General features: G+C 48.5%; 1 long non-coding RNA gene across 2 annotated transcripts in view; it reads left to right on the top strand.

The window, feature by feature from the left end:
- Positions 1 to 11,477, top strand: part of LOC143934371 (uncharacterized) — a 17,937-nt gene extending 6,460 nt beyond the window's left edge. For both annotated transcript variants that reach the window (XR_013263257.1, XR_013263256.1), the window contains exons 2-3: positions 6,357 to 6,434; positions 6,758 to 11,477. This is a non-coding gene — a long non-coding RNA (uncharacterized LOC143934371). The remainder of the gene's footprint in view (positions 1 to 6,356; positions 6,435 to 6,757) is intronic.
- Positions 11,478 to 22,900: the final 11,423 nt, after the last annotated feature.

The following is a 22,900-nucleotide window of genomic DNA, read 5'->3' as shown; positions in this document are numbered from 1 at the left end:
AGAGAGCGAGCGAGAGAGAGCGAGCGAAAGAGAGAGCGAGCGAAAGAGAGCGAGAGGAGAGCGAGCGAAAGAGAGAGAGAGCGAAAGAAAGAGAGAGAGCGAGAGAGCGAGCGAGAGAGCGAGAGAGAGAGAGCGCGAGAGAGAGAGAGCGCGCGAGCGAAAGAGAGAGAGCGCGCGAGAGAGAGAGCGCGAGCGAGAGAGAGAGAGAGCGCGAGCGAGAGAGAGAGAGAGCGCGAGAGAGCGAGCGAGCGAGAGAGAGAGCGCGCGAGAGAGAGAGAGCGCGCGAGAGAGAGAGAGAGCGCGCGCGCGAGAGAGAGAGAGCGAGAGAGAGAGAGCGAGAGAGAGAGAGAAAGCGAGCGAGAGCGTGCGTGTGTGAGAGAGAGCGAGAGGGCCGAGCGAGCGCGCGACTCTCTCACGCGCTCTCGCGCGCTCTCTCTGAGAGCGCGAGCGAAAGAGCGAGAGAGAGAGCGCGCGAGAGAGAGCCAGTGAGAGAGAGAGAGAGAGCGCGCGCGAGAGAGAGAGAGCGAGAGAGAGCGCGAGCGAAAGAGAGAGCGAGCGAAAGAGAGAGCGAGCGAGGGAGAGAGAGAGCGAGCGAGAGAGAGAGCGAGAGCGAGAGAGAGGGAGCAAGAGAGAGCGAGGGAGAGAGAGAGCGAGGGAGAGAGAGAGCGAGGGAGAGAGAGAGGGAGAGCGAGCGAGGGAGAGCGAGAGAGAGACAGCGAGAGAGACAGAGAGCGCGAGAGAGAGAGAGCGAAAGAGAGAGAGAGCGAAAGAGAGAGACAGAGCGAGAGAGAGAGCGACAGAAACAGCGAGAGAGAGCGAGAGAAACAGCGAGCGAGAGAGAGACAGCGAGAGAGAGAGAGCGCGAGGGCGAGAGAGAGAGCGCGAGGGCGAGAGAGAGAGCGGGAGGGCGAGGGAGAGAGAGCGCGCGAGCGAGGGAGGGAGAGAGAGCGCGCGAGCGAGGGAGAGAGAGAGCGCGCGAGCGAGGGAGAGAGAGAGCGCGCGAGCGGGGAGAGAGAGCGCGCGAGCGAGGGAGAGAGAGCGCGCGAGCGAGGGAGAGAGAGAGAGAGCGCACGAGAGAGCGAGAGCGTGCGTGTGTGTGAGAGAGAGCGAGAGGGCCGAGCGAGAAAGCGAGCGCGCGACTCTCTCACGCGCTCTCTCTGAGAGAGCGCGAGCGAAAGAGAGAGCGAGCGAAAGAGCGCGAGAGAGAGCGAGCGAAAGAGAGAGCGAGCGAAAGAGAGAGCGAGCGAAAGAGCGAGGGAGAGCGAGCGAAAGAGAGAGAGAGCGAGGGAGAGCGAGCGAAAGAGAGAGAGAGAGCGAGGGAGAGCGAGCGAAAGAGAGAGAGAGCGAGGGAGAGCGAGCGAAAGAGAGAGAGAGCGAGGGAGAGCGAGCGAAAGAGAGAGAGAGCGAGGGAGAGCGAGCGAAAGAGAGAGAGAGCGAGGGAGAGCGAGAGAGAGCGAGAGAAACAGCGAGAGACAGCGAGCGAGAGAGAGACAGCGCGAGGGCGAGAGAGAGAGCGAGGGCGAGAGAGAGAGCGAGGGCGAGAGAGAGGGGAGAGCGAGGGAGAGAGCGAGCGAGGGAGAGCGAGAGCGCGCGAGAGAGAGCGAGAGCGCGCGAGAGAGAGCGAGAGCGCGCGAGAGAGAGAGAGAGAGCGAGAGCGCGCGAGAGAGAGAGCGAGAGCGCGCGAGAGAGAGAGCGAGAGCGCGCGAGAGAGAGAGAGAGCGCGCGAGAGAGAGAGAGCGCGCGAGAGAGCGAGCGAGAGAGAGAAAGCGAGCGAGAGCGTGCGTGTGTGAGAGAGAGCGAGAGGGCCGAGCGAGAAAGCGAGCGCGCGACTCTCTCACGCGCTCTCTCTGAGAGAGCGCGAGCGAAAGAGAGAGCGAGCGAAAGAGCACGAGAGAGCGCGAGAGAGAGAGAGCGCGCGCGAGAGAGAGAAAGAGAGAGCGAGCGAAAGAGCGAGGGAGAGCGAGCGAAAGAGCGAGAGAGAGAGCGAGCGAGGGAGAGCGAGCGAAAGAGAGAGAGCGAGGGAGAGCGAGAGAGAGCGAGCGAAAGAGAGAGCGAGAGAGAGTGAGCGAGAGAGAGAGAGCAAGAGACAGCGAGAGAGAGAGCGAGGGAGAGAGAGAGCGAGGCAGAGCGAGGGAGGGAGAGCGAGGGAGAGAGAACGAGGGAGAGAGAGAGCGCGCGCGAGGGAGAGAGCGAGAGAGCTAGCTAGCGAGAGAGAGAGAGCGCGAGGGAGAGCGAGAGACAGCGAGAGAGAGACGGCGAGGGAGAGCGAGACGGCGAGGGAGAGAGAGAGACAGCGAGGGAGAGAGAGCGAGCGAGAGAGAGCGAAAGAGCGAGAGAGAGCGAAAGCGAGCGAGAGCGAGAAAGCGAGCGAGAGCGTGCGAGAGCGAGAAAGCGAGCGAGAGCGTGCGTGTGTGAGAGAGAGCGAGAGGGGCGAGAGAGCGAGCGCGACTCTCTCTCGCGCGCTCTCTCTGAGAGAGCGCGCGAGAGAGAGAGAGCGAGCGAAAGAGGGAGAGAGCGCGCGCGAGAGAGAGAGAGAGAGCGAGCGCGCGCGCGAGAGAGAGAGAGAGAGAGCGAGCGCGCGCGCGAGAGAGAGAGAGCGAGCGAGAGAGAAAGCGAGCGAGAGCGTGCGTGTGTGAGAGAGAGCGAGAGGGCCGAGCGAGAGGGGCGAGAGAGCGAGCGCGCGACTCTCTCACGCGCTCTCGCGCGCTCTCTCTGAGAGCGCGAGAGAGAGAGCGAGAGAGAGCGAGCGAAAGAGCGAGAGAGAGAGCGAGCGAAAGAGCAAGAGAGAGAGAGCGCGCGAGAGAGAGAGCCAGTGAGAGAGAGAGCGAGCGAGAGCGAGCGAAAGAGAGCGAGCGAAAGAGAAAGCGAGAGCGAGCGAAAGAGAGAGCGAGCGAAAGAGAGAGCGAGCGAAAGAGAGAGCGAGAGCGAGCGAAAGAGAGCGAGCGAAAGAGAGAGCGAGAGCGAGCGAAAGAGAGCGAGCGAAAGAGAGCGAGCGAAAGAGAGAGAGAGCGAGGGAGAGCGAGCGAAAGAGAGAGCGAGCGAAAGAGAGAGAGCAAGAGAGCGAGCGAAAGAGAGAGAGGGAGAGAGAGCGAGGGAGAGAGAGAGCGAGGGAGAGAGAGAGCGAGGGAGAGAGAGAGCGAGGGAGCGAGAGAGAGCGAGGGAGAGAGAGAGAGAGAGGGAGAGCGAGGGAGAGAGAGAGCGAGGGAGCGAGAGAGAGCGAGGGAGAGAGAGGGAGAGCGAGAGAGAGAGAGACAGCGAGAGAGAGCGCGAGAGAGAGAGAGCGAAAGAGAGAGAGAGACAGAGCGAGAGAGAGAGCGACAGAAACAGCGAGAGAGAGCGAGAGAGACAGACAGCGAGCGAGAGAGAGACAGCAAGAGAGAGACAGCGCGAGGGCGAGAGAGCGAGCGAGGGAGAGCGAGAGAGAGGGGGAGAGCGAGCGAGGGAGAGAGCGAGGGAGAGAGAGCGAGGGAGAGCGAGCGAGGGAGAGCGAGCGAGGGAGAGCGAGGGAGGGAGAGAGAGCGAGGGAGGAGAGAGCGAGGGAGGGAGAGAGCGAGCGAGGGAGAGCGAGCGAGAGAGCTAGCGAGAGAGAGAGAGACAGCGAGAGAGACAGCGAGAGAGACAGCGTGAGAGAGAGAGCGCGAGGGAGAGCGAGAGACAGCGAGGGAGAGCGAGAGACAGCGAGGGAGAGAGCGAGAGAGAGACAGCGAGGGAGAGCGCGAGGGAGAGCGAGAGAGAGACGGCGAGGGAGAGCGAGAGAGAGACGGCGAGGGAGAGCGAGAGAGAGACGGCGAGGGAGAGCGAGAGAGAGACGGCGAGGGAGAGCGAGAGAGAGACGGCGAGGGAGAGCGCGAGAGAGACGGCGAGGGAGAGCGCGAGGGAGAGAGAGCGAGGGAGAGAGACAGCGAGGGAGAGCGCGAGGGAGAGAGAGCGAGGGAGAGCGCGAGGGAGAGAGCGAGCGAGGGAGAGCGGGAGAGCGAGCGAGGGAGAGCGCGCGCGAGAGAGAGCGTGCGCGTGTGTGAGAGAGAGAGCGAGAGGGCCGAGCGAGAGGGGCGAGAGAGAGAGCGCGAGAGAGAGAGAGCGAGCGAAAGAGCAAGAGAGAGCGAGAGAGAGAGCGAGCGAAAGAGCAAGAGAGAGCGAGAGAGAGCGAGCGAAAGAGCAAGAGAGAGAGAGCGAGCGAAAGAGCGAGCGAGCGAAAGAGCGAGCGAAAGAGCGAGCGAGCGAAAGAGCGAGCGAAAGAGAGCGAGAGAGAGCGAGCGAAAGAGAGCGAGAGCGAGCGAAAGAGCGCGAGAGAGCGAGCAAAAGAGCGCGAGAGAGCGAAAGAGCGAGCGAGAGAGTGAGAGAGCGAGCGAGAGAGTGAGAGAGCGAGGGAGAGAGAGTGAGAGAGCGAGGGAGAGAGAGCGAGCGAGGGAGAGCGAGAGTGAGCGAAAGAGAGAGAGAGCGAGGGAGAGCGAGCGAAAGAGAGAGAGCGAGGGAGAGCGAGCGAAAGAGAGAGAGCGAGGGAGAGCGAGCGAAAGAGAGAGAGCGAGGGAGAGCGAGCGAAAGAGAGAGAGCGAGGGAGAGCGAGCGAAAGAGAGAGAGCGAGGGAGAGCGAGCGAAAGAGAGAGAGCGAGAGCGAGCGAAAGAGAGAGAGCGAGCGAGAGCGAGGGAGAGCGAGCGAAAGAGAGAGAGCGAGAGCGAGCGAAAGAGAGAGAGCGAGCGAGAGCGAGGGAGAGCGAGCGGAAGAGAGAGAGCGAGCGAAAGAGAGTGTGCAAGAGAGAGAGCGAGAGAGAGCGAGCGAAAGAGAGAGAGCGAGAGCGAGCGAAAGAGAGCGAGCAAGAGAGAGAGCGAGAGAGAGCGAGCGAAAGAGCGAGAGAGAGGGAGAGCGAGCGAGGGAGAGAGACAGCGAGCGAGGGAGAGCAAGAGAGCTAGCGAGAGAGAGACAGCGAGAGAGCGAGAGAGACAGCGAGCGAGAGAGAGCGAGAGAGACAGCGAGCGAGAGAGAGCGAGAGAAACAGCGAGAGAGAGAGAGCGAGAGAGAGACAGAGAGTGAGGGCGAGCGAGAGAGAGAGGGAGAGCGAGGGGGAGAGAGCGAGCGAGGGAGAGCGAGAGAGCGAGCGAGGGAGAGCGAGAGAGCGAGCGAGGAGAGAGCGAGCGAGGGAGAGCGAGCGAGGGAGAGCGAGCGAGCGAGAGACAGCGACAGCGAGAGAGAGACAGCGAGAGAGAGAGAGCGAGAGAGAGAGAGCGAGAGAGAGAGAGCGAAAGAGAGAGAGCGAAAGAGAGAGAGCGAGCGAGAGTCTCTCTCTCTGTGGGGCTCTGTGTCTCTCTCTCTCTCTCTGCGGGGCTCTGTGTCTCTCGCTGTGTCTCTCTCTGCGGGGCGCTGTGTCTCTCTCTCTGTGGGGGCATCCTCTCTCTCTTTGAGAGAGCCGCGCGAGAGAGTCTCTCTCTCTCTCTGTGGGGCGCTGTGTCTCTCTCTCCCTCTCTCTCTCTGTGGGGGCGCTCTCTCTCTCTCTGTGGGGGCGCTCTCTCTCTCTCTGTGGGGGCGCTCTCTCTCTCTCTGTGTGGGGGCGCTCTCTCTCTCTCTGTGTGGGGGCGCTCTCTCTCTCTCTGTGTGGGGGCGCTCTCTCTCTCTCTGTGGGGGAGCTGTCTCTCTCTCTGTGGGGGAGCTGTCTCTCTCTCTGTGGGGGCGCTGTCTCTCTCTCTGTGGGGGCGCTGTCTCTCTCTCTCTGTGGGGGCGCTGTCTCTCTCTCTCTGTGGGGGCGCTGTCTCTCTCTCTCTCTCTCTCTCTGGGGGCGCTGTCTCTCTCTCGGGGCTCGCTCTCTCTCTCTGTGTGTGGGGCGCTGTCTCTCTCTCTCAATGGGGGGAGCTATTGGATCCTCACTACATCACACCCCCCCCCCCCCCCCCGAAGTGCCACGTTTAGCACCTTTCGAGGGGAGTGGATACCATTTTGATAAAGTATTCTGTTCTCACGTCCGGCCCGTGGCAAATTGCGCCAGCAGCTCGGCTCCCTGCTTCTCCCTCTGCCGCCAGGCCAGTAGGAGAGAGCAGCAATGCCTCGCGCATGCACAGTAGGGTTCCCAGTGTGAAGCCGTAAGGCTTCACTGCCGGGTTCCCTCACCTGCAATGGTGACAGAAGCAGCACCTGACAGCTGATGGAAACATCATAAGCGGTGCCAACATCGCTAGACTCCAGGACAGGTAAGTGTCCCATTATTAAAAGTCGTCAGCTGCAGTATGTGTAGCTGCTGGCTTATAATTTTTGCAGGGATGGGTGGACCTCCTCCTTTAATTTTATATAACTTGTATCCGTATTGATTCATCCTGGAGTGATCCTTTTTAATATTTTGTATTTTTTTTCTTCCTCTTATTTCTATCAGTGTTGATTGGTGGACTGACTGTATGGGATGGGAACAATGAAAGGATTTTCCCTGATCCGGAATTGAGAGACACCTTTGGTAAGGGGGTTATTGGGTTAAGACTAGGGGGTTTATTTACTAAAGCTGGAGCGTGCAAAATCAGGCTCACTTTTGCAAAGTTTTAGTTTTATTGCCAAACCCTAACTGAAGCAGCTCAGGCTAGAAGCTGATTGGCTAAGCTGCACCAGATTCTGAATGCTGCAGCTTTTGTAAATCTACCCCAAGGTGTCTAGTAAAGGTGTAGCAATGCCCGGAGTAGAGCAAGGGGTTATTGGACTGCAAGGGGGAGGGATTTGAAGGGTTTAAAACTAGCAAACTGGTTTTGGGCAGAAAAACTAACTTTTGTCCTTTTTTCTTTGCAGACCTGCAGCGAAGCTGTGAAGATTGCTAGAAGGCTGGCGCCCAGGAACAGGAAGGTTCCAAAGAGATACCTGGATGGGGTGAATGTGTGAAAGAATGGAGGTCAGAAGAAAGGAGAGACGACAGCTGGAAGATCAGGGAATGTCTGCTGCGCCGTCTCCTACCTCCCTTTCTCTTCCTCCGTATCCTCCTCTGCGTCAGTTTTGGCTCAGTACCATGCTCCTCTGTCTGTCCTTTACATCACAGTGCTATTTTCCCCTGGGGATAGTGGTGTATATGCTCATCCTGCAGTGTTGATGGGTAACTTGGAGGCAGCTGGAGGCCTGTGTTCTATCGCATAATGCCTCTGATGAAGCATGCATGCACAGTGGTGACGTCTCTCCAGCTTATCGGGAGACCAGCTGGAGTGACGTTGCGTACTGCGCGTGTGCAGATTGTTGGAGGCATTGTAAAGTGCAGGAGGCGTTATTCGCTGAACACATTATAAAGCATGGCGGTAGAATTTGACTATCATATTCTGCCTTGCTCTATACAAAGTAGTAATTGGCTCCGTGACAATGCCCTAAGAGCCCTTTCACACTGGGAGGTGGGGGTGGTAGCCGTAAAGCGGCGCTATATTTAGCAGTGCTTTACCGCTGTTAAAGTGGTGCATTGGCATTCCAATGGGCAGGAGCAGTGGAGGAGCAGTGCATACACCACTCGCAAACTGCCCCAAAGATGCTGCTTGCACACTCCCCAGTGTGGTGTGGGTCTACAAGGGGGGGGGGGGAGTAGTGAGTATTGGGGGTCACATTATCCCCAAAAATCAACTTCTGCTAAAAGTGATTTCTGGTTCTTTTCAACTTAAAATCTCAGCGAACAATAGATTGCAGTGACAATCACCTCACGCATAAAGAAAGGACTTTTGCAGGGGGAGAGGGCAGAATATACAATGTGCACACTGAGCGGACATAATCATCCTCGCCGGTGCTCTGTCCATTAGAAAGTGAGGCAGAATCTGACAATTCCATACAGTGGCAGCACATGGCACCTGATGACCCGGTATGGCATGCGATAGTCTACAGGACTTGCTGTCCCCCATCATCGCCCAGCAATAGAGCCCACAGGACTTGCTGTCCCCCATCAACCGGCTATAGAGCTAAGGTTGCCGCCTCATCCCTTTAAACCCAAACACATATGAATTACACAGGTTCTGAGGCTAATAACATGCAGAGAAGGCACCAAGTGAGTTTAATTACCACCTTAATCAGCCACATTATCTGTGTAACTAATGTGTTCAGGTTTAACCACCTCAATACAGGGCACTTGCATCCCCTTCCAGGCCATTTCTCAGCTTTCACCGCTGTCAAACTTTGAATGACAATTGCGTGGTCATTCTACACTGTAACTGTGAAATTTGTATTATTTTATTCACACAAATAGAGCTTTCTCTTGGTGGTATTTAATCACTCCTGGGTTTTTACATTCTTTATTTTTTTAGGAAAAAAGACCAAAAAGTTTGAAAAAAAAAAAAAACGTTTTTCTTAGTTTCTGTCAGTAAATTTTGTAAATAAGTAATTTTTCTCCACTGATGAGGAGCCATGAATATGCTGCACTGATAGGCGGCACTGATGGGCAGCACGGATAGCCATCACTGGCCACTGATTTCTGGCACTTGTGGGCACAGATTGGTGCCAGTTGTGGGCACTGATTGCTGGCAGTGGCATTGCTGGCACTTGTAATCTGGGCACTGGTGAGGAGTGCCCTGATTACATCCTTAGATGTCCTCTGTGACGAGATGCTGCTGATCGGCTCTCCTCTCCTCTCCTCACACTCTTTTGACTACCGGCATCTCCATGTTTACATGTGACTGGCTGTGATTGGACACAGCCAATCGCATGGTTAAAGAGCCACGGCTCTTTACGTAGATCAAGGTCACCCCGTGCCACCCAGCCATCACTTGGTGGGCGGGAAGAGGTTAAAGGGATGAGGTGGCCACTCCATATAGAGCCCACAGGCCTTGCTGTCCTCTATCACATTCCAGCTATAGAGCCCAGGGGACTTACTTAGCCAGGTGAGGATGTAGGACAGTAAGTCCTGGGGGCTCTATAGCTGGGTGATGATAGGAGACAGTAAGGACTGTGGGCTATATAGCTGGGTGATGGGGGACAGTAAGTCCTGTGGACTCTATTGCATGCCGTACATGATCATCACACGCCGTGCGATGGCACAGTATGGCATTGCACAACATGCAGTGACACTGTACGGCATCGTCAGTTACTGCCACGCTCTCTCTGTGCATAAATGACAACACCGGTGATGAGTAAGCCCACTCACAGTGTGCAAAAGTGGTTAATGGGGATAATGTGACCCTAACATTTCTCCCCCCCCCCACATCTTTACAGGGATAATGTGACTACAATCTTTTCTAGAGGAAATTAACCAGAATATATATGACATTACTTTCACAGGAAACTGGGATGAATGGAGCATCAATTACCTGGATTTACAGATTTTTAAATCAGGGGGTACTTTGGGTACAAGGACTTATTTCAAATCTACAGATCGGAATGGGTACATACCCACCTCAAGTTGCCATCATCCACGTTGGATTAGCAACATACCCAAAGGGCAACTCCTGAGATTATATAGAAACTGTACAAATAGAGAGGACTTTGATACACAAGCCGAAGTGATTATTGAAAGATTTTTGAAGAAAGGGTACAAAGAATCACAGTTACGGAACCTTAAAGAGAGTGTAACAAGAATGGAAAGGAAAAAACTGTTAGAAAATGCAACAATCAAGAAAAAAACAAAGAATATAGAGACAGCTTTCCTCACGGGTTTCAGTAGACAACACAAGGAAGTAGAAAGAATAATAAAAAAACACTGGCCCATTTTGAAAGTAGACGACACTCTGAAACAATTTTTACCCAATAATCCCTCTTTTATCTACAGAAAAGCTCCTAACTTAAGAAACTGGTCAAAAACACAATTGACCCACCAAGAGAAATAAAGATTGCAAAACACTTGAAAGGATTTTTCAAGTGCGGTCAATGCCTCCCCTGCCGTAAAAGTAGAAAAACTAATAGGAAAACCACCACTTTCACCTCTACTACCAATGGTAGGACTTTCCCCATAAAATAACTTATTTCCTGCAGAAGCACCCACGTCACATATGTTATAGAATGCCCCTGCCGCAAGCAATATGTGGGAAGAACCACGCGAGAACTACACGAAAGAATTAGGGAACACATTACTAACATTAAGAATGGATTTGACAAACATAGTGTCTCACGGCATTTCAGAGACTATCACAATAAGGACCCCAGACAAATGATTTTCTACGCAATTGACAAAATCAAAGGTCATTGGAGGGGTGAAGACAAAACCATAAAAGTCTCACAGAATGAAACTAGATGGATTTTTAACATGGAAACTTTACATCCTGCAGGAATGAATATCGATTTAGATCTTAATTGCTTTTTAACAAATTTTTAATGTTTAATTACTTGATTTTCTATACAGGTCGAATGTAATACATTCAACCATAAACCTTAGAACACCTGCATTTTTAACTGTTAATTTTACTAAAGGTATATTCATTCCCACTATATCCATCTTTAAGTTTACCCCCACCCTGGACCTATTCATCCACTTTACAAACGGGTCGAATGTTATTCATTCAAAGTTCCCAATAAAGTATAAAAAATAATCCACAAAAGCATAGTCCATCCTCCTTCTCTTCAAACTATCCCCTTAACGTAACAAATAAGTACTAAGAACACACCATTTTGGTGTTTGGTTCCTTTCAATATTTTTTCCTAACCTACTTTTTAACCTACTTCTTAAAATAGTATTACTATTATTATTATTATCACATACATTTCCCTCTTTTCATACTCTTTTTATATATATATATTTTTTATATTATTTTTTATATGATATTTTCATATTTTTTACCAATTATAATTTTCACCAATTATATTTTTCCAGTCTATTATATCTTATTTTCTCCAGTTCTAATATTTTTAGCCCATTAAAGATTTTTTACTCTCCTCCCACAATCTTAATATTCATATAACCTCCTCCAGTAACAAACACACACCTTTGGTAGAATATCTCTAATAAATAAAATATATTTTTAATGTTAATTATTTTAATACATATCGTTATCATAATATTGAGGTTTTTTCGTTATATTTAAATTATGTACATTTTAATTGGTCTCGATTTGTTTTAATTAATTTCACATAATTAGTGTTTGTTTTTGTTTTGCTCCGTTTCACATTAAACTGTATGCAATATTTGGAATGTTAATTTTCCCTTATACATTAGGGAATAGTGTGTCCCGGCAATACATACTTTTACTTTTATATTTATGTTTACATCTTCAGAGGGCATTCCCTCAAGTAAAATGGCCGCGGGATTACCCGCACATGCGTGGTTTAAATTTTCAGTATAAAACCAACAGAGGGCATTCCCTCAATTAAAATGGCCGCGGGATTATCCGCACATGCGTGGTGACACACTACACCCTATAAATGGGAAAAGGTGTATGCAAATGGCTGCTCCAGAGGACGTCTTTGATGACGAAACGCATAGGGCGTGGCCACGAAGCATACACTGCTAACTCAGAAAGCGTGCTAGCCGAACGGAATCTTTCCTTTTCAATATAAGCATATGAACGGATGTTTGTGAGTAGTATTTTTGCCTATACAATAAATACGAAGTTTTATAAGACGTACTGCACCATGGATATGCCTCTTATTCATTACATATAACCTAACACGGCATAAGAACGGAGGAACGAAGGTTTCCCGGAACTGCAACAGAGGCCAGCCAGAGAGCTACACAGTGGCTGATACTGTGAAGGTTGATCCACCCCAGAAGGGGCCCTAACTCTGGTGAGAGCAACTGCATAAAAATAGCCACAGAGCACCGGGAACAACAACTGAAATTTCCTCCACCCTTTACTTCACTTTCACTCGCAGTGGACACCCCACTAATTTATAATCACCTTTTTGAGGGACACTCTTTACTACTTTTTAATTTTTTAAATATTTTTAATTATCATTCTTATTTCCATTTTTTGCTTTTTTTACAGCTAAATTTTACCACATTTTTTCACCTTTTTGTATCTTTTCACCTATGTAATATGTACCTTTCATCACAGTTACACTACGTGAGGACTTGATACGTGTAACAGATAAATCGATTTTTTATATATTTTTTTATATATATTTTTTTATATATATACATTTTGTATACATATTTCTTCTATATACTAAGCTTTTCTTTTCATTTATATAGGTTTGTCACAATTACCAGAATTTATTCACTAGCACCTTGCACTTTATATAATTTTATGCTGTTACAATTGTTTAATGATTTATGCATTTAGGATATGTTATGACACTTATGGTCTCTAAAGGACACAATAATTGTTGACACTTAATGACACATACACATCTATTTTACTTTATTTTATTTTTTTATTATCCAGCCTGCTGGAAATTTCTTGCTAATTGTACTACTTGAGACGCCAGCAATTATTTCTGGGAGAATGTTCTCTTCACCCCGACATCTTCCTAGCTATATGTCAGATGGGGTACTCCAGACATGGACCTATTTACGTCCACATTCATTAGTAAGGTCGACAACTTTGTCAAACAAGGGGTCCACTAGCAGGCGGAACAGACGCATTCGTCTTTCCAGGGGATCAGTTCTCACTGATCTATGCATTTCCTCCAGCTCTGCTACTTCCGCGCCTTCTCCGCAAGATTAAGCAGGAACAGAAGGAGGTGATTCTGGAGGCCCCAGCGGGTCCCAGAAGATCTGAATTTATCGAGATCATAAGGAGAGCAGTTGAAGTCCATTATAGCCAGACCTTCTTGCACAGGGTGTGGTATTTCAGCTTACTTTACGGACAAGGAGTTTAACAGGTTTGACTGTTGAATCCCACTCTATAAAAGATCGTGGGTGATCTCCTTCAGTAGTGTCTACTTTGACTAATGCCAGGAAGCCGGCTTCCAGTCATTTACTATAGAATCTGGAAGGCATACGTTCTTGGTATGGATCCAGGGGTTGGCACCCCAGGAAGTATGTCAATAGGCAGGATTCCTGCATATGGATCTGATATGAAGCTGGCTTTGACTTTTATCAAGAGCCAGATCAAGGCCGTGTCGATGTCTTTTCCTACGGCCTCTTGCTTCCCACTCTTGGTGCGTAGCTTATTCAGGGGCTAACACGGTTTATTCCCCCTATCAAGGCACCTCTAAATCCTTAGGATTTAAAATTAGTCTTTTTGGCTTTGTTAAATCAGCCATTTGAACCTTACGAGAAATTCTCTTGGTTCTTTGGCAAGAAAGATAATCTTTTTTTTGCTTGCCATTTCTTCCAATACTCTTCTAATGGCTCTGTCTTGTAAGAGCCATATTTCATCATGTATAGGGACGAGGTGATTTGATGTCCTCATCCTGAATTCTTACCAAAAGTGGTCACAGGTTTTCATTTAAACCAAGATATTATTCTTCCTCCTTTCTCCCCAGAAGCCTTAATCTGGGGAAGAGAAAGCACTACAGTCTCTTGATGTAGTAAGAGTGATCAGAATCTATTTAAGGGCGACTGCTCAGGTTCGCAAAACACAGGTTTTGTTTGTACTGCCAGAGGGTCCAAGATATGGACAGGCAGCGTCAAGATCCACTATTTTCCAAATGGGTTTGTCAAGTGATTGATCAAGCTTCAGCTTAAAGAAGAAAATTCTTCCTTCTCATATTAAAAGCACGTTCATCCAGGGCGATTAGTGCCTCTTGGGTGATGCATCATCAGGCCTCTATGGCTCAGATCTGTAAGACCGCAACATTGTTCTTTGGTTCAGACATTTATTCGATTTTTTTATTTATTTTTTTCAAATCGATATTAAAGGTCATGAGGAGATTGCCTTTGGGCACAGCATACGCTGCAGTATGAGTTCTCTGGCCTCCTATTTCCTTGATTCTGTCTCTCCCCCCCCCCCTTCAGTTGCCATTGCTATGGGACATCCCACATAGTTATTACTATGGCTCTGTGTCCCCTGATGTAAGAAAAGAAAATAGGATTTTTAAAACGGCTTACCTGTAAAATCCTTTTCTTTGATGTACATCAGGGGACACAGAGATCCCTCCCTTCTTCTTATACACTTTGATTGCCTGGCTACAAAACTGAGGTCTCCCAGTAATGGGAGGGGTTATAAGTTCACGCCTTAAGGGGTGTGCCAGTGTCCAGCACTTGATATGCTGATATAACCCACATAGTTATTACTATGGCTCTGTGTCCCCTGATGTACATCAAAGAAAAGGATTTTACAGGTGTCAGGAGAGGGTCTGTCCGCTGGTAAGATCCATCATTTGGCATGCAGTGCTGAGATCCACCAGCAGATGTCTCCTGGTGTTGTCATCATTGGGCCGCAGTACTGGCATCCGCCAGCGGATGGATCCTGGCAGTAGGGAACAGGCAACACTTCCTGCGCTCAGGTGTTACTTGAGGACAATTACTGCAGTCTTATAAATACCCGGCAAGCCCACACATGCTTGCCTTGGTATCTCTCTCCCTGGGCCCTGACCTTGAGCCCGCATCTGACCCGACCTGATCTATTCCAATCCCATCCTGAACCTGTCCCTCCTGTTTGCCTTGGATCCCTGCTCTGCAGCCCATCCATTTTTTTTTTCGGTGAGGTGCGTCTTATGGAGTGCAAAATACAGTAATTTAGGAGGCATAATGGGTCTTTTAAACCAAATTTTAACATCAACAATGTTTCAGTGTGTTTCTGTGAATTTTATTTAAAAACAATAGCATGAAGATGGGTATTGTATCTAATCACACTGCCATATATCCTCCCTCAACTTTCCACAGGTCTATATAATGCCCACTCCATTTTCTCCACTGCCTTTCACTTTCCACATTGCCATGCATCCAGTTATGAGCCACAAGGGCTGCAGAAGGTCTATGCATGTAACATGCTCAGATCTCAGTGTTGTCTTGTGCTCCACAATAGTTAAAAACATTCCCTTTATTTGATGAGAAATTTGCAATCAATAATTAAAATGAATTAGCAGTATAAGAACTAGGAATTCCTATCCCTGTAAAGGACCATTGTTAGCTGGAGGTATAAAGTTCCTTCGGCTGGATGGGAACTAGATGTCTTTCTAGCTAGTTCCTATCCTTTAACAGGAGCTGACCACTATGGAGAAAAAGATCCTTTAGCAAGATAGGAACTAGCTCTCACACTATGAACTGTCTAGTTCCTAGCCCTGTAAAGGATCTGTGTGAGCTGGAGCTAAGAAGGTCCCTTAGAAGAGAGGATTACTATCCCTGTAAAGGACTATTGCTATCCGGAGGTAAAAAGGTCCTTTGGCTGGATGAGAACTAGCTTTATCGCTGTGAACTGTCTAATTCCTATCCCTAAAGGACCCTTGTTGGCTGGAGGTATAAAGGTCTTTTGGTTAGAAGCTAGATTTCTTAAGCCTCATACACACGATCGGACTTTGTACAAACTTTCCTGTGGACTTTTGTACAAAGGGCGTTGGCCATAAATTTGTATTGCATACACACAATCTGACTTTTTAGGCAACACGAATGTAGTGACGTTTCAACGTACTGACAACACTTCAAAAGAGGACGTTCAATTACTTTGGCGCCACCCTTTGGTCAACTTCTGTATTGTTGTCTGATCTTTTGCATTGGTTCTGAGCATGAGTGTTTGTACTTTGTGCAATGGTTTTGTGTACACATGATCGCACTTTGCTCCATCGGACTTATGTTGTCAAAAAGTTTGTCCGTTTGCACAGCCAACAAAAGTCCAATGAAAACCGAAAAAGTTTGTCTGATGGAGCGTACACACGGTCGGATGTTGCCTTAAAACAGCTAATTTGCATGTTTGTTGTCAAAAAGTCTGATCGTGTGTATGGGCCTTTACTGTGAGCTGGCTAGTTCCTATCCTTTAACAGGACCTGACCACTATGGAGCAAAAGGTCCTTAAAGCGGTATTCCACCCACTTTTACAACTTTGTCTTAAAGGAAAGACCACCCCTCCACCACTCGATTTTGGATAAGTTTATTATTTTTATTTTTTTTAAAGTAATTTTTATTAGGTTTTAGACAAACCAACAAACAGAAAAACACAAACAACAAAATACAAAAAAAAAAAAGTGCAAATATGCTACCAAGTCAGGGCAAGAGCATGTAACCAATTATTAGAAATCTTTGGGGCACAGCACATCAATGGACAACTGAAGGTGGTATAATCAGCGCTGGGATAGGGTTAGCAAAAGTCAATTTATAAAGTGGGATAGAGTCATTAATAAGTTTTATCCAGAAGGATTTCAGAGGGGTCTGTGCACCCTTCCAGAACATTAGAATTGTTTTTTTGGCATAAAAATTGAGTATGCGGAGCAGTCTCTTGGCATGGGACGATATGGGTAAATCACCAAAGACGCCTAAAAGGCAATTCTTGGGGTGGAGTACATTTGGGAGACCCAACGCCAGTGAAGTGAAAGCACCCAATTCTTTCCAGAAATCCTGGACCATTGGGCACGCCCAAAAGTAATGTAGAAAGCCGGCCTCCTGGCCACAGCCATGAAAACAGGCAGCTGAGGGCAAGAGGTGAGGTGGGTCTGATGAATGATCTTACTCTGAATGATGCGGTCTCTGAAGGCAATAACAGAGGTTTTATATGTATCACTGAATTCTGACCAGTCTTCGTCCATCAAAGACATGTCTAGAGATGTCCATTTCGCTTGTGCCTTATGAAACCTGGGGTTTAAGTCAGACATTAAGGCTGCATAGTAGGTGGAAACTAATTTAGTGGGGCCTGGGTGTCTGAGTAGTTTTTCCAATGGGGACAAGTCAGTGGGGTCAGCCAGGGAGCCAAACTGTGCGTGGAATGCATGTCTGAGCTGGCAGCAGTAGAATAGGTACAATCTTGGTAAATCAAAGTCTAAGTGTAGCTGGTAGAAGGTTTTAAAACCCTGGGAATTGTACAGATGACATAGATATTTAACCCTCTTGGAGTAACATTGATTGGGGTCTAGGAGGGAAAACAATTCCTGAAGATTAGGGTTGAACCACAGGGGGTTATTTGGAGACTTTAGCCAAGTATTTTTGTTTATCTTTTTAACAATATAGCGGAATAATGAAAGAGAGGTGTTAAGCATAGAGGTACCAAGGCGGTCAGGGACTTGGCCTCTATAAATTATATTATGCAAGGTTTCCAGGGAAGATGCGATGACCCCTTCTGTGGAGGTGCAGGTGTTGAATGGGGCTGGGCACAACATGAATGTGCACCAGCTGAGAAGCCAGATAATAAAGGAAAAAAAAATAGGAAACGCCAGGCCTGCCAGGTGTGCTGGCAGCCGCAGTGTCTCAAGTGCCACTTTGGGGGAACCACCCTTCCACAGGAAAGTTGTGTATATTGTGTCTATTCGTTTAAAAGTGGATTTCTGTATTCTGCATGGAGGGTTAGTAAGTATATAAAGAAGTCTCAGTAAGTATATCATTTTGAGTACATTGGCCCTTCCCATAAGGTCTAGTGACAGGTCCATCCACTGCCTGGTCTGCTTCTGAAGGCGGGCCAGGAGGGGCCACCAACACCCCAAGGTACCTAAAGGAGGACACCACTTGGAGCTTGGATTCAGGGGAACAGTCATGTCCGAGGGGAAAAGGCTGAACTTCTCCCAATTCACCCGGAATAGTCTCCGAAGGTAGTAACCGCCTCCAACAGGGCCCGCAGTGACCCATCGGTGTTTGCCAGGTACACTAATGTGTCATCTGTGTAGAGTGAAATGCGCTCCTCTGTATTAGCAATTGGGAGTCCCTTAATTAGAGGGGAAGAGCGGACTCGAATTGCCAACGGTTCCATGGCCAGGGCAAACAAGAGGGGCAACAACGGGCACCCCTGTCAAGTGCCTCTGGTAATTTGGAAGGGGTCGGTAATAGTAGAATTGATTCAGATCCGAGCCACCGGGGAGGTGTAAAGGAGCTTTATCCATGCTACAATACGGGAGTCAAAGCCATACATTTGTAATACCTGAAAGAGTTATGGCCATTCCACACTGTCAAAGGTCTTGCAGGTGTCCAAAGACATGGCACGGGTAGGAGGGCAATCATGTGGTTACTGCAGGTTGTGGAACAACCTGCGGATGTTCATCCTGGTGGACCTGCCGGGAATAAAGCCCCCCTGGTCACTGTTGACCAGGGACGTAACTACGCTATTTAAACTATTGGCTATTATTTTGCCAGAATCTTAACGTCCACGTTAATAAGTAAAATTGGAACGATAAGATTTGCATTTTAAGTGGATTTTTAAGGGGTTTCAGTAAAAGTATAATCTGAGCCTCCCGCATCGATGGGGGAAGAGTTCTGATGTCCAGGGATTTGTTATAGGTCCTTAAGAGGAAAGGGGGCACAAGATCTTTAAATTTCATGTACCATTTGGTCGGGAAACCGTCCAGGCCGGGGGTTTTATGTGCAGGCATTTGTGAATTGGCCGCAGTCATTTCTTCAGTTGTAATAGACTCCTCCAACGCATCTTGCCCCTCATTTGATAAGGAGGGGAGAGATATGTCAGCCAAATATTCATTCAATTGGGATTCATCATAGTCAACCCTAGATGTATACAGGTCTTTGTAAAAACATAAGGAGGAATTTAGGATATCTCCCAGGTTATCACTGATGGTAGCCTGGGCAGTGCTAATACGTGGAATGGAAATGGAAGAATGATCAGGTCTAGTCAGGTATGCCAAGAGACGCCTGGCTTTGTTACCATGTTCAAATGATTTTTGAGTAACATGCAGCATGCGTTTCTGCGTGAGATCTAGCAGACGGAGTTCATACTCCCTGCGGCTCCGTAGCCATGCCTCCCATGTGTCGAAGGCAGGGCTAGAGGCATAAGCGGACTCTGCACCAACCATGACCGTTTCAAGTTCGTCTGTGAGCATCTGATTACTTTTGCGAATAACCCTCGTTATGGACATAAAAGTACCTCGCAGTGTTGTCTTAAATGCTTCCCATTTGGTGGATGGGTCAACTTTGTGAAAGTTGTCCCTCCAGTATTTGGCTATGCCTTCATTCTCCAGCCAGTAAGGGTTCAGGTGCCAAACAGCGGGTCCCAAGGCTGGGAGGAGGAGGCCCACAGAAAGAGGGGCATGATCCAAAACTCCCCTGGGCAAATATGATATAGCGGAAACCACTGGAAGGGTCTCCGCTGGGGCGAACGCCATATCCAACCTGGACATGGTGTGGAAGGAGTCTGAGTGGCAGGAGAAGTGGCGTACATCCGGGTGTTTCCAGTGCTACACCTCTGTCAGTCCACAAAGGAGGGGAAGGGCCTACCCCCACCCCCCAGTCGGTCCATTGCTGGATCCAAAATAGCATTAAAGTCTCCTACATATAGCAGGGGGTCTATTCAAAAGCTGAAGTGCCAAATTGGAGAGTACCTCCACCGAAAATGGGGGGGGGGGGGATATATATATGTTCACCAGAGTAAAAGTCACTGTGGATATTTGTAGAGTAAGAACAACAAATCACCCATCAGGGTCAGTTTTAACCCCTATCATCTCAGCTGGAAGAGATTTGGCTAATAGAATAGAAACCCCTCTGGAATAATTAGTGTGAGTGGCATGGTAGGAGTTAGACAACCATGGGCGTTTTAAGGCCCTTATTTTGGAGCCTGTGAGGTGAGTCTCCTGGAAGCAAATAATACGAGGGCGGCGCTTTTTGAATACCGAAAAAAACAGGGATCTCTTCTGGGGTCCTTTCAGACCCCTAGTGTTCCAAGAGACTATCCTCAGAGGCTTCGCCATAACAAATTGTACAGTAGTAAACAAGCACATAAATGACCAGAAAGGCTGTGTCCCATGAAGCACATACAGGCACATGAACAACAAAGTGCATGAAGCTGCCATCAGGAGGGTGTGGGCCGAGGTTGACCAACTGAAAAAAAAGCTTTCCCAGTGGGGGGTTTGTGGGGGTTAAAAAAAAGGGGGGGGGTAAAAAAAACAATGGGATAAAGGGGAAAGAAAAACCATCAACAAAATCCCATAAAACCTTAGCCTCCCTCCCTGACCATCCCAAACACAGCGAGCCTTGGATCCCAAACCATCAGACTGTCCTGACCGTACCTCAGTGGGGGTCAAAAAGGAAAAAACTGTCCTGTAGCCACGCCACTACCTAGTGTGGGGGTAAAGTGGAGTCAGGTGGGGGGGCTCCCAACCAATGCGTTTTAGGGAGACAAAGCATGTCCTGTTGAAGTATGCATGGCCTTGTTAGCGTTGGGGGGGGGGGAGTTCAGGATCTGGTGGTCTCCCTTCCAGATAATTCAGGATGGCAAGTTATGCAGATGAAATAATGTTAAAAAAAAAAAGGGAAGGAGGAAACCTGGAGGGGCAAATGGGTAATTCACAGTAACCTCCAAGCTAAGAGTGCAGTCCGGCCAAGGGGATAAAGTAGTAGAAGGAAAGAAAAAAAAAAAACATCAAACATTGTAGATTACCACAGAGGTGTAGGATACACTCAGGGATGCACAGGAGGTCTGGTAACAAGGCAGTATTAGGTGAATCCTTGGTTCAGTGGCATTGACAGTTCCATCTCTGCCTGCAGGCAGTACCATAGTGTTCATTCAGCCATGCCATGGCTTCCTTAGGGCTGGTATAGAAATGAGCCTTACCATCATGAATAATGCGCAATTTGGCAGGAAAGAGCATGGCATAGGATAGGCCTTCTGTAAGCAGGCGGATTTTTACTGACGAGAAGGAGATGCGTTGGTGTTGAACTTCAGCAGAAAAGTCAGGAGAGACAGATATAGTGTTACCGTTGTACTTAAGCTGGCCTTTTTCGCGTGCAAGACGCAGAATAGCGACTTTATCCTGAATGTTGAGGATGTGTGCAATAATGTGGCGGGGCTCCCTCAGGAGGGGGGGCGAGGGGGTGTACGGTGTGCGTGTTCTATAACATGGGAGAACGAGGGAGCATCCGACCCAAAAATGTCTCGTAGCCAAGAGTAAAGGAATTTTTCAGGCTGAGGGCCCTTCCGATCGCTCTGGAAGCCCCACAAATCTAAGATTGTTCCTGCGAGAACGATTTTCCAAATCGTCGATTTCTGCACGGAGTGCTGCCATCTCACTGGTAGTATTTTGCAGGTTAACTGTCAGGGGATTTACAGTGTCCTCCAGAGTACTAATGCGTTCCTCTGCATCTCCGGTTCTGTCCCGGTGGTTCTGGACATCTTGTTTTAATAGTGAAAAGTCCATGTGGATAGAGGCTATCTGTGTGGAGAGGGAGGCCTTGCAGTCTTGAATAGCCAGCATAATGGTGGACAGTGTAGGCTCAGCGGGGGGGGGGGGGATCCTTAGCCTGCATGCTCTCATTAACATGCTGGGGGCTTGGTGACAGCAAAGGGTCTGTTTGTGTGTGGAAGATGGCTGGAATTTTAAGCACTCACCCCTTTAGCTGTACTCCGGTCTGCAGAGGAGGAGGCCTGCAGCGCGTCTGTGTGCTCCGCATGTTTCTGGGCGTTCCAGGTCCTTTTCCATCCTAGCTTCTCCCAGAGGTTCTCCCCCCATTGTATAGATTGCGTTCATATTTTTACCACCCAAATGCATTATTTTACATTTTTCTACATTGGACCTCATTTGCCATGTAGTTGCCCACCCCATTAATTTGTTCAGATTTTTTTGCAAGGCTTCCACATCCTGCGGAGAAGTTATTGCCCTGCATAGCTTAGTATCGTCCGCAAATACAGAGATTGAACTGTTTACCCCATCCTCCAGGTAATTTATGAACAAATTGAACAGGATTGGACCCACCACAGGACCCTGGGGGACCCCACTACCCACCTCTGACCATTCCGAGTACTCCCCATTTATCACCACCCTCTGAACTTGCCCTTGTAGCCAGTTTGCAATCCATGTACTCACCCTATGGTCCATGCCAACGGACCTTATTTTGTACATTAAAAGTTTATGGGGAACTGTGTCAAAATATTGAAGCGTGATGCTACAAGCCATGGACTCTGTGTAAGTTGTGTGGACCCCGCCCTCCCTGTGAATTCGGGAGAGTGCTGTCAGTCTTATGAAGTTTGCTACAACTAAGGCCCATAAATACAGAAAAGCATCAGCATTTTTTGTTTATTGGATCCGTTTGGATTTGAGAATAAAGAAAATTTTATATGCATTGAACACCTAGGTGTTGATGTTTCTCTATTTGGACATGGAAGGGGATATACTGAACTACTTCTGTCATCAAGGTCCGTTGCCATAACTGTTTCCTGCTGCCGGGACCACAAATCTAGGTGTGCAGCTTATTTCCTACTGCCCTGTCCCCTCTGATTATTTTTATTAAACAGGATTTATATAGCGCCAATGGTTTGCACAGCACTTTACAACATTAGTGCAAAGGGGATGACATCACTCCTCTTCTGGATCCTGAGAAGAACCTGCTGCTGGACAGCCAACGTCCACCTTATGCAGGCAGTGATGTGGCAACCTGAAGAAGGACCCCTCTGGAAGAAAAAAGAGAAGAATGAAGGATCAGGGCCCCAAAGTCATGTGACCGTGGGTTTTGGTAGGTAGAAGGGGAATTTAAAGGGCTTTTCTTTTTTCTCATGCAGGTAGTGATGTGGACACCTAAATACATGCAAAAAAGTGCCTGTTAAGCTAATTTTTTTTAGGAGCTCCTGTCCCAAAAAGAAACACCTGTACTTTTTTGGCACAACAAGTGATAGCACATTGCTCAGATGTAAATAGGCCCTATAGGATAAAATGGAAACCTTAGGGTGTATTTACACTTAGTGTTTGGCGAACACACATACAATTGCACAATTTTGCAAATATTTACGAAACAAATTTAAAAAAATGCCTGTCGCATTTGCTTTACATTCATTGTTACGTGGCAAAAAATATGAATGTTTGTTGCATAAAATAACATGCATCAAACATGGTGAAACACTCCAAAAGGTGCATGATCTACTACACTGCATTTGTCCTGCATAGATCAGCCCACTGTAATGAATGGGCTGCCCCATGCGTCTGGTGCAAAAGTGCGCAAGAACGTGCAAAATTGTGCAAGCTTTTGCAAAACACATAACATGAATGTTGCCTTATAATTGAGCATTGTTGTACTTCTGGAAACGC

Source organism: Lithobates pipiens, unplaced genomic scaffold, assembly GCF_037356315.1.
Source record: "Lithobates pipiens isolate NorthernLeopardFrog02 unplaced genomic scaffold, aLitPip1_a1.2 Scaffold_10, whole genome shotgun sequence".
Lineage (NCBI taxonomy): Eukaryota > Metazoa > Chordata > Amphibia > Anura > Ranidae > Lithobates > Lithobates pipiens.
Note: the sequence above shows the minus strand (reverse complement) of the source record. Positions and strands in the feature narration are given on the sequence as shown.